The sequence below is a fragment of the Dama dama genome, chromosome 20, assembly GCF_033118175.1.
Source record: "Dama dama isolate Ldn47 chromosome 20, ASM3311817v1, whole genome shotgun sequence".
NCBI classification, from domain to species: Eukaryota; Metazoa; Chordata; class Mammalia; order Artiodactyla; family Cervidae; genus Dama; species Dama dama.
This window is the reverse complement of record NC_083700.1, coordinates 105,231,457-105,242,884: the sequence shown is the minus strand read 5'-3', so window position 1 is coordinate 105,242,884 and position 11,428 is coordinate 105,231,457.

Genomic DNA, 11,428 nt, shown 5'->3' with positions numbered 1-11,428 from the left:
CACTGAGGCAGAGAGAGCTCAGGCAGCCCACCCCCAGCCCAGAGTGGCTGGCTCACCTAGGACCAGCTCACAGCAGCTGCTGGGGAAGAACAGCACCCCCTCCCTCAGTCCTGATGAGCTCCTTATCTCTCTCTGCAAATTAGGAGCACTTCATGGTAATCTAGCCCTGCTCCCTGCCTTGGCAGACGCTCCAAGATAAAAGAGATGGATCTGAGTCATCGAACATTTAAGATCCCCTCCCAACCCCATCTCCAAGCAGTCATGCCTATGAAAGAGGGGTGGGGTGATGCATGTTCCCCTGCTCAACCCCACTTCCCTGAGTCTTGTCCCCAACCAGAGCCTTCTCCCGTGTCCAAGTGCCCAGGAGTCCATGGCCAGCTTCCCCATGGGTCATATATAAGGGGGCCGCCCCTGAGCAGGGCTCACGCCCTAGAAAATGCACTAATAATCTCAGATGGTCTAGGCACTGCCCCAGATGCTTTGCATGAATAACCTCATATAAGCCTCGAGACAGCCTTGTGAGGCAGGAGCTTCCATCCTGCTTTTTAGACAAAAGGCAGAGAGGTACAGTGCCTTGGCCAAGGTGACAGTGCTGGCCGGTGGCAGGGGTGAATTGCAGCTCCACCCTCCTCCAACCACGCTGCCGACGTGCCTGGGGAGAATCAGATCTGTACGTCACTGCAGCTGCACACAGAATATGCCCACTAAACTCATGTCCAGGACTCAAAGTTAGATTTTTTTTTCCCCCTCAAATGGACCCAGAAGCAATGTGAGATGGACTGCAAACTACAGGCCCAAACTATAAGGCGGAAAATCAATTTGTAACAGAGGAAGCCACAATCTGATCTCCCAGAGGTGCCTGGGAGGGCCAGGCAGCCAAGCGCAAGCCACTAGCAGCCACCGCAGAGCACTGCTCCAGCTCCCAGTGCAGGAGGCAGGACCCGCCCAGCCCTGCGTTGTTTTCCAGGTTGCTGTTGCCAACAGGTTTCTGCTTCTGCTTCTCTCTTCCTGGCGGTGGCTCCCTCGCAGATGCTGAATTCCAAGTGCACCAAAAAATAAATATTTTAAGACTCTGTGGCCTGTGTCACCCGAGTTGGTGGCGGCTAATGCTTTGCAGCTGGCCCTGCCCACGGGCCTTTTAGCATGCAATTAAGATGCAAAACAACATCCCTTAAAAGATCCCCTCCAGGCATCTTTGCTTCTCCCTTCAGGGCCCTGGTGGGTTAAGATCCAGAAACAGTGGGGAGGTCTTCTCCAAACACTCATATTGGCAAGAGTTCCAGGCTGGGTGGATGGGTTTAGCTCAGAGCCTGCCTAGGACTGGGACTCTAGTCCTCAGCTCTCCCCTCCTCCTGGCTCCCTGCAAGCCACCCCTGCACCAGCACACACAAGGCTGAAAAAGCAAACCAGACCATATCCCTAATTAGAACCCTTCAGTGACGCCCCATTGGCCTTAGTTTATATTCCAAACCACCGACAGTGACTTCCCAGCCAGACCACTTGACTGCCTGCCCCCTCAACCCGAATTTGATCTTCTCTCCCTCCACTCACCCTCTCCAGCCACACTGGCTTTCTTTCAGTTCCCCAAAACAAGACAAGCTTTGTCTTGCCTCAGAATCTTTGCACTTGCTGTTCTACTTTGTCCTGCTTAACCTTAAATATCACTTCAGGCTGGCTCCTGCTTAACCTTAAATATCACCTCTTCAAAGAAGCCATTTTAGACAGCCCCAGGTAATAAGAAGAATTACATTGGGCCAACACTACTCCAGGTACTTTATAACAACCCAGGGAATAAGAAAACTGAAGCTTGGACCGTTAACTTGTGTGTGTGCATGCTAAGTCACTTCAGTTGTGTCCGACTATTTGTGAGCGACCCCATGGGCTGTAGGACTTCTCTGTCCATGGGATTCTCCAGGCAAAAATACTGGAGTGGGTTGCCACGCCCTCCTTCAGGAGATCTTCCCAACTCAAAGATAGAACCCATGTCTCTTATGCTTCTTGTTGCCAGGCAGGTTCTTTACCACTAGCACCACCTGAGACTGTTAACTTGCCCAGGGCCAGATTAGGGTTTGAACCCAGATACTCTAGTTTCAGAGTCTGGGTCCTTAACCAGTATGCCATATACTATCTTTGACTAAAGCGGCTTCTTCTCCTCTATCGTTTTTTTTCCCCTCCTCTATCTTTATTTGGTTATCTTGTCTGTCACCCCAATTGGATATCACTAGACCATGAAAACAGGAACCTCTTCTATCTTATTCTCTCCTGTTTCCCCAGGACCACAGCAGTGCCTGGCCAGGATGGTTACTTAATACAGATCTACCGAATGAATGCATAACTAAAGAGTGAATGCACAAAGTGCTCCAAAAGCCTCCATCTTCTCCTGCCCTTTCTCTGGAGGACTTTAGAGTTCAGGCAATGACACAGGCAGACAGAGCCTTGCCCGCTCATGGCACATGGTCTGTCCTCAAAGCCGGGCCACTAAAGTGACTCCTCAAGAAAAGACAGGTTAAGCATTTGTATCAGTTCCCCTGATCTAGAACTTCTCCTGCTGCAGCAGGTTCCTGAAGTCCAACAAAGACAAAAATAAAAAGCAAGCAGGGTTTGTATTTCCTGAATTGCAAAGGGCAGCAGGGAACAGGTTAAGACAAAAATGCTGAAGGAGTTCCACGTGTGCTAAAGAGAATGCACCGAGGGGTCAGCCAACAGGGAAACTGCAGAGATCTCTTGAGTCCATTGCATGGGCAGCAGGGAAGAAGGAGGGGGCCCTGCTTACTGAGCACATTCCTTGGAACGGTTGTGGAACAAAACTGTCACCTACTAGGGCTCTTACATGGTCAAGGAAATGGCAACTCACTCCAGTATTCTTGCCTGGGAAATCTCATGGACAGAGGAGCCTGGCAGGCTACTGTCCATGGGGTCACTAAGAGTTGGACACAACTGAGAGATTAAACAACAACAGGGCTGTTACATAAGAAGAACGTGTGTGAGGGCAAAGCTCCAGGGCCCGTAGGTGCCCATGAGGTAAATGTGGGCCAGTAGAGGGAGGTGATGGCTAAAGAAATTTAGTTCATCTCAGGATATGTCCTAAGATATATCCTAAGAAAATGGCAACCCACTCCTGTATTATTCTGACAAATATGCTCCCATATTAATATGCTGACAAACCTAGACAGCATATTAAAAAGCAGAGACATTACTTTACTGACAAAGATCCATGTAGTCAAAGCTATGGTTTTTTCAGTAGTTGTATACGTATGTGAGAGTTGAACCATAAAGAAAGCTGAGCACAGAAGAATTGATACTTTTGAACCATCATGTTGGAAAAGACTCTTGAGAGTTCCTTGGACTGCAAGGAGATCAAACCAGTTAATCCTAAAGGAAATCAGTCCTGAATACTTATTGGAAGGACTGATGCTGAAGCTGAAGCTCCAATACTTTGGCCATCTGACTCATTGGAAAAGACCCTGATGCTGGGAAAGATTGAAGGCAGGAGGAGAAGGGGATGACAGAGGATGAGATGGTTGGATGGCATCACCAACTCGATGGAATTGAGTTTGAGCAAGCTTTAGGAGTTGGTGATGGACAGGAAGGCTGGTGTGCTACAGTCCATGGGGTCTCAAAGAGTCAAACAGGACTGAGTGACTGAATTGAACTGACTCCTGTATTCTTGCCTGGAAATTCCATGGACATTGGAGTCTGATGGGCTATACAGTCCATGGTCGCAGAGAATCGGACATGACTGAGCTACTAAACATCAACAACAAAACCTTGTTTTCTTTGGAAACCTAACTCTATAATTACAGTCACTAAAATCCACCTGCAGTGTAGGCAATACAGGTTTGAGCCCTGGATCAGGAAGATCCCCTGGACAAGGAAGTGACAACCCACTTCAGTATTCTTGCCTGGAAAATTCTATGGAATTGGAGCCTGGGCTACAGTCTATGGGCTTGCAGTGTTGGACATGACTTAGCAACTAAGCAACAACATAGAAGTATAATGTATAAATTAAGGGAGGTCATTGCCTCCCTGCACCGACTCAGGCCAGACTTCCCTGGAATGTTGCATGCAGTTCTCACTGCCTTTTAGGGGGGAACTTACCAACCTTTGACTAGTCACAGGAGACAGCCCCAGGCTCACTGAAGACAGCCCCAGGTCATGCAGCCAGGGGGACATAAACCCAGAAGGACTTAACCTTTGTTTGCAGTCCCTGAAGGCTACCTGGAGATGGAACTCAACCTGGTAGAGAAAAGAGGATTTGAGTCTCAGGATTTGTATGGTAAAGGAACCTCACCACACAGGTAGGAACATCCCTGTCCTTAGCAGAGTTCAAGCCATTTTTGTTTGCGGGCAGTGGCAGAGGGGATGGTGGGGTGGGTCTAAGAAGTGAGTCTTGGAACTCAGAGTGTGTCCACAAGCCAGTAGCATCCTATCACCTGGGAGCTTGTTAGAAATGGAGAATCTCAGCCCCCAGAGCTACAAAAATCAGAATCTATATTTTAACAAGATCCTTGGTGAGAGACACTGGGTCAGAGCCTGGGAGGAGAAACAAGGCCTGTGCAAAGGAGGGTGGTCAGGCATCTGTTTGGAGGGTTAAGAGTCCGCCCAACCCTGCGGTCAGGCCCAGGTAGCCCCCCGGGAGGGTGTGGTCCAGTCTGCAGAGGAAGCAGCAGACTGTAAGTGCTGAGATGGGGGCTGTGCATGGAGGGAAAGGGGCGATCACTTCCAGAGGTGAGGAGATGGGGGGAGTTACCAGAAAGCACTTAGAAAATAAAAGGCGACCTGGTTCAAGGTCGCAAAGGCTTAACAGACAGAATTCCAGGGTGCCTGGCCCCCGGCTCATCTAGTTGTGCTCTGTGCGTATGAGTGTGAGCCGTGTGTATGTGTGAGCGCTTGGTGCATCTGCTAGGCATGAATGTGTTTGCCTGTGTGTGACTGTACACATCTGTGAGCTGGGACTTCTGTGCTTGTGTGTTTGTGTGTGGGTTGGGTGTGAACAGGTAGGGGCGGAGAGAAGCCACGTGTCCCAAGTGAGTGTCTGGGTGTGGGAGCATTTCTGGGGCCCAGCCCTATGACCAGCGGGAGCGGGTCCTTGAACTGCAAGGAGATTCAACCAGTCCATCCTAAAGGAGATCAGTCCTGGGTGTTCATTGGAAGGACTGATGTTGAAGCTGAAACTCCAATACTTTGGCCACCTGATGCGAAGAGCTGACTTATTTGAAAAGACCCTGATGCTGGCAAAGACTGAGGGCAGGAGAAGGGGACCATAGAAGATGAGACGGCTGGATGGCATCACCGACTCAATGGGCATGAGTTTGAGTGAACTCTGGGAGTTGGTGATGGACAGGGAGGCCTGGCATGCTGCGGTTCATGGGGTCGCAAAGAGCCAGACACGACTGAGTGACTGAACTGAACTGAACTGAGGTTGAGTGACTGGCCCTAGACCACACAATTAAGAAAGAGTAGAATTGGCTTCTGAACTTGGGCTGCTTGGCTACAAGGCCAGCACTGTTACTAGTCACACAGATAAATATATACTAGCAGATTATGGGAGAAGGAAATGGCAACCCACTCCAGTATTCTTGTCTAGAGAATCCCAGGGACAGAGGAGCCTGGTGGGCCGCCGTCTATGGGGTCGCACAGAGTCAGACACAACTGACGCGACTTAGCAGCAGCAGCAACAGCGAATTGTGATGTGTGTGGTGGGAAGGATAAAGTTTCTGCTGGGGGATGCTGGGAGGACTGTGGACATGCCTGGAGCATTGGAGACTTTGCAAAGCACTTGCTGTTCATCGTGTCATTTCATCCCCTACGTGGCCCCAGAAAACTGGCTTAGGACCCCCTCTGCCACATGGGGCAATGCAGCTCAGAGGAGGCATCGTGTGCCCAGGGTTGTGCAGGTAGTGAGGCCCGGAGCTGACGTCCTGAGCGCCCCTCTCCCACCATGAGGGGGCCCCAGGGGCTGGCTTCTGGGCTGTCTAGGCCAGTCAGTCCTGTGCTCACCCTCAGCCTTCTCAGAGGCCTGTGGGCTGCCAACCCCAGCGTCTCTGGTGATGTTTCCATGGTCTGACTTCTCTGGGCTGTGAGCGTCCCCCTGTTAAAATATGCTGTCTAGGTTGGTCATAACTTTCCTTCCAAGGAGTAAGCATCTTTTAATTTCATGGTTGCAATCACATCTGCAGTGATTTTGGAGCCCAGAAAAATAAAGTCAGCCACTGTTTCCACTTAACCTCAAGATGCCTCTATTTTCCTGTCTGTGAAATGGGGAGAATAGGAGTACCACCAAAGGGCTGCAGGAAGGAATAATTGAGGTAATAAGGGCTCCATCAGCGTGGGCTACAATCATTCCTGCCAGTATTGTGATTACTATCGCCCACCTCCTCCCACCGTGCACACGTACCTGCACGCATACACATGTATATTCACACACAGACACACATGCTGGGCAGTAAACTCCATAAAAGTGGGCCAGTCATCTGCTTGGCTCACTGGGGTAGCTCAGAGCCTTATACACAGCACTTTCCCAATAAACACTTGTTGACTGAGAGACAGGTAAATATTTGAGTTCCTCAGCTCAGTGAGCCCCACTCAACGGCCCTCGTGCCTCTCCGCAAAGCTTGGGCTCCTGACTGTGGCTGCTCCGGCCCCCACCTCTTCCTCCTCTCCCCTGGCCTCCGCTGTGTCTCTCAGGGAAACAAGGGGGAATTTCAGCACAAAGCAGAATCTGGACTTTCCTCTTCCTCAGTGTGTGACCTTGAACATCTCCTTTGTCCCTTTCAGAGCCTCAGTTTCGTCCTCTGCACAATGAGGGGTGATTACCCTTTCATCAGCACATCCGCTGGAACAAAATCGGTCATGCAACTGTTCCCAGGGATGTGGCTTCTCCAGATTTCCACCTCTACTGGCCTACACCTCCTCCTAACTCAGATCTGACCACAGCCCCTCCCAAGGCCATTTCCCAGCTTTCCTTCTCAACTCTTGCTCCATTTGGCTGGTGTTCCCCTGCAAACCCAGTCTTCCAAGCTCCCTTGAGGACCCAGATTGTGACTACTGTGTCCTGTCTCTACCCCAGACCCCTGGGGGCGGGGGTGGGTTGGAGGGGGCAGCTAGGAACAGAAGGACAGACAGGACAAAGACGGAGGTCAGGGTTGGTCACTGCTGGCTGGGCAGGAGGACCGGGCTCCAGCTCCAGGTGGGTCAGTAGCTCTTCAAGAGGCTTCAGGCAGGTCCCTTTCCTCCTTGGGCCTCAATTTCCCCATCTATAAAAGGACAGACATTCACACACATGTCTGTATGACTATAGATACTCACAGCCATGTCTCGAGCTGGGGATTTCCAGGGTTAGGGCCTCATGGGGAGGGATGGGAGGTCTTTTAGCCAGGACGTGGCCGCCTAAGGCTGGACCAAGTTGGAAACCGCTGCTCAGCCCGCCTCCGCCGCCACAGCCAAGAAGCTGGCCCTACCCTGGGTTCGAATCCACCACTTTCTCACCGTAGGACTTGGAGCAGGTGCTCAATCTTTCTTCCTCTATTCAACGGATGCAGACAAAACACGGGTCCTGGGCCACAGCGGGTCCCCAGTGGATGCTGTGATTAGCTACAACTGCCTGCCCAAGAGGACTGGAGATGGCTTCACTGGGGACCAAATAACCCACATGTGCTTCTCTTGTGCGCCATTCTAACTGAATGGAATCTCCCAGAAGCTGAGTGGGGGGACAACTATTTCTCTGAATTGGAAGAATTTGGGTCACACAGTGGAAACCCTGGCAACCAGCTCCAAAAGAAAGGGGTGCGGGCACCTCCCTGCCTTATCCCAGCCACCCCGTGGTGGTCGCCTAGATAACAGGATGAGCGCACCCCCAGCCCAGGCCCCAGCAGGGGCTGGAGATCAGTACAAGCCTTCTCCCCAACCTCCAGCAAGGGAGGGGTGGCCCTCAGGATGGGGATTTAACCCACTGCCAGCGTCTCTTCGAAGTCTGTGCAGCTCACAAAGCCTCTCCTCCAACCACCCAAGTCGAGGTCAGAGGGGGCTCCCCCACCCTGGATACCTGCAGCTGCACCCGCAGCCCCTCGATCCCCACCACCACCCTCCAGGATCTGCCACAGGCTCCCTGATTGCTAATTTAGACTTTCCTGCCATCCCACGCAGGGGAATCAGGGGAAATCAAATTACCGAGTTATTCACTCTTTTTGTACAGCTGATGGGCTGATTAGCTGTCAATCACGGCCTGCATTAACATCTGACACTGTGTGCATAACAATTACCAGTCACATTAAGGAAACCTTTCCCTTTCTCTCTAAAGGGAGAGGGGAGGGGAGAGACAGGAGAGAGGAGGAGGCAGGAGGAGGCCCTGAAGAGAGGAGGAAATTCAATCAGCATAATTAGCTCAATCAGAGGAGAACATCACTTCACCAGCTGAGCAGAGCGGCCGCCACTGCCAAAGGCCCCCAGCTGACCAGCTGCTCTGGAGCCTCTGCCCACCCACGCTGCCCCCGCAGTAAGCGTCTGGCCTCTCCCGGCAGCCACCGCTCTGGCCAAGGCAGACGACCCTTCCTGTCAGTCAACCACTTGGCCCCACCCTCAGGCACTCCCAGCTCCAATCAGGCAGTCCCATTCCTGCCTGCTCCTCTGCGGTTGGCTCTGACTGAAAAGGGGGAATGTAAGACTCCAAGGACCAGGCAGAGTTGGGAGCTGAAGGTGAGGTGGACAGAGGCTGAAGACAGCCCAGTGGAATCCAAGTTTATGATTATTTTGTGGAAGAGACTTCCTTAAATTTTGTGAACCATTCTGCTGCTCTGTCGGCTCCTTCCTAAGAGCCCCCTTCTGCATCCTCTGGCCCCCAGCAATCCTTCTGAATTGCCTGACCTTCTCCAAGCTGAACTACTTATTTCTTCACTTGATTTCCTGGGATGGTGTCTCTTTTTAAAAATATTTATTTATTTATGTATTTGGCTGCCCTGGGTCTTAGTTGCAGCACGAAGAATCATTAGTTGCCGCATGTGGGATCTAGTTCCCTGACCAGGGATCGAACCTGGGCCCCCTGTATTGGGAGCAAAGAGTCTTAGCCACTGAACCGCCAGGGAAGGCCCTGCAGGATAGATTCAAGCAACCTTTTCCTAAATCTCACTTCTGAACCCTTTCCAGTTTGTCCCTGTTTCTGAAACTCAACAGTTCTCCTGCTATGTTGGAACTAATGGGGCCTTCCTGGGGACTCAAGTCCCCCCTGTGTAAAATAGGATGCTTCTACGGGCCCTCCAGACTAGCTTTTTGAGGGCCTCTCAGTCTAAGGAGATGGGGGGGTGGGGGGGCGGGCTGCAGATGCCCCACCACCGGGTCCAGTGCTTTGAGCTGTTTCCCCAGTCTAGATGTGGTGAAGATTTACAGAGTCAACCACACCCTCCCATTCATTCTCCTCAGACCATCCTTGTGACTGAAGCAAAATAACTGATAACATCCTTGGAAAGAGCTTAGCTTGGCCCCCAGCCCACCGTCCCATAGTGGAGATGTTGTGTTTGTGGTGGTGCCCAAGAAGGCCGCCCTCTTACTTATTTGCTTCCTTATCACCAGGCACAGATCTCAAGAAGGCTGACCTCTGCCTCCTTAGCTGCTCTGATTCAATGAGCAAATCACCAACAGACCAAGTGAAGGAACTCTGGCCACATCGATGATGACCCTCATGCAGGAGAGAGGGCCGAGGCCCGGGAGCTGTGGGTGGGCTCAGGAAGGTGCAGACAGAGGGAGGCCTGGCCTGCGCAGTGGTTGTCCCCACCCTTGGGATGTCCTGGAGGGTGAGGACACTCAACCCAGTTCTCTGGGTGTCTCAGTTTCCTCACCTAGTATATTGGGTTGCTCAGGCTGTCATATCAAAATGCCACATGTGGCTGGCTTCACCAATAGAGATGTGTTTATCTTTTTACAATTCTGGAGGCTGGAAGTCCAAGATCAAGGTGTCAGCCACTTTGGTTTCTCCTGAGGCCTCTCCTTGGCTGTAGATGGCTTTCTCTCTGCGTCCTGGCCTGGCCTTTGCCCTGTGTGCCCACATCCCTGGTGAATCCCTGTGTGTTCAATCTCTTCTTATGAGGATTGTTTTAGGACCCACCCTGATGCCTCACTTTAATCTAATCACGTCTTTAAAGGCCTTGAAAGTATGAAAGTACTAGTAGCTCAGTCCCATCTGACTCTCTGTTACCCCATGGACTGTAGCCCACCAGGCTCCTCTGTCCATGGAATTCTCCAGGCAAGAATACTGGAGTGGGTTGCCATTTGCTTCCCCAGGGTATCTTTCCTGACACAAGGATGGAACCCAGATTCTTTACCATCTGAGCCACCAGGGAAAAGGCCTTATCTTCAAATAAGTTCCCATTCTGAATTGCTGGGGTTTGGGGCTTCAGCAAATGAGATCTGTGGGAAGAGGGGGTGGAAGGCACCGTTCAGCCCAGAACATCCAGAGTCAACAACAAAATCATTGCTGTTGGTATTGATGTAACTGACCAGCACCCATGAAGCACTTCATACCAGGCCTGGGTCTAAGTGCTTGATTCATTCTTATAAAGTCCTTACGAAGCTGAGTGGGTCCTGTGAACCAGGCGTCACTATTGTCCCAACTTCACAGATATGAAAACCAAGGTTTCAGGAAGTTAGGTAAGCTGCCAACTAGCAAACAGTAGAGCCAGGATTCAAACTCAGGAAGCCAGCTCCAGAGTCCACATTCTCAGCGGCTGTATTCTGTGCTTGTCTGCAAAGTCCTCAGAGGCTCACAGACAATGCAGGCAAGCAGTCTTTCCCGGCCCCTGGGAGCATGCTGTCCCTGACCTCCGCACCAGCAGCCTCCACAGTAGGGCCAGCTCAGACAACCTCGATCCCAGGCCTGGTACCCACCCATCTTCAGCCCAGAAAGCCAGGCACCAGCCCCAGCACTCAGGAGCGTCTCCCACATGGAGCATCACAGAGCACGTCTGAGCCTAACAGCGGCCAACACTTACCGAGCCTTCGATAATGTTCTAGGCCCCGAGCTGAGCACATTGCCGGCATTATGTCATTCAATCCTTGCATTGGCCAACGATCCGAAGTCCAGTATTACACCCATGCTCTCCCTTCTCGCGGCAAGATCTCCCAGACTGACCTCAGCTGAGCCTACCTAGGGTCACTTCTGGGCCACCACAACTGAGCATGTTAACTAACTCACTCCCACATTCAAAAAATTATGTAACATACACACACGACTATGTATAAAATAGATAGTCAACGAGGATCTGCAACGGGAACTCTACTCAATATTCTGTAATAACCTGTATGGGAAAAGAATCTGAAAAAGAATGAATATATGTATAACAGAATCACTTTGGTGCATACCTGAAACTAACACAACATTACAAATCAACTATACTTCAATAAAATTAAAAATAATAAAATAGAATTATTAGTGAGTGCG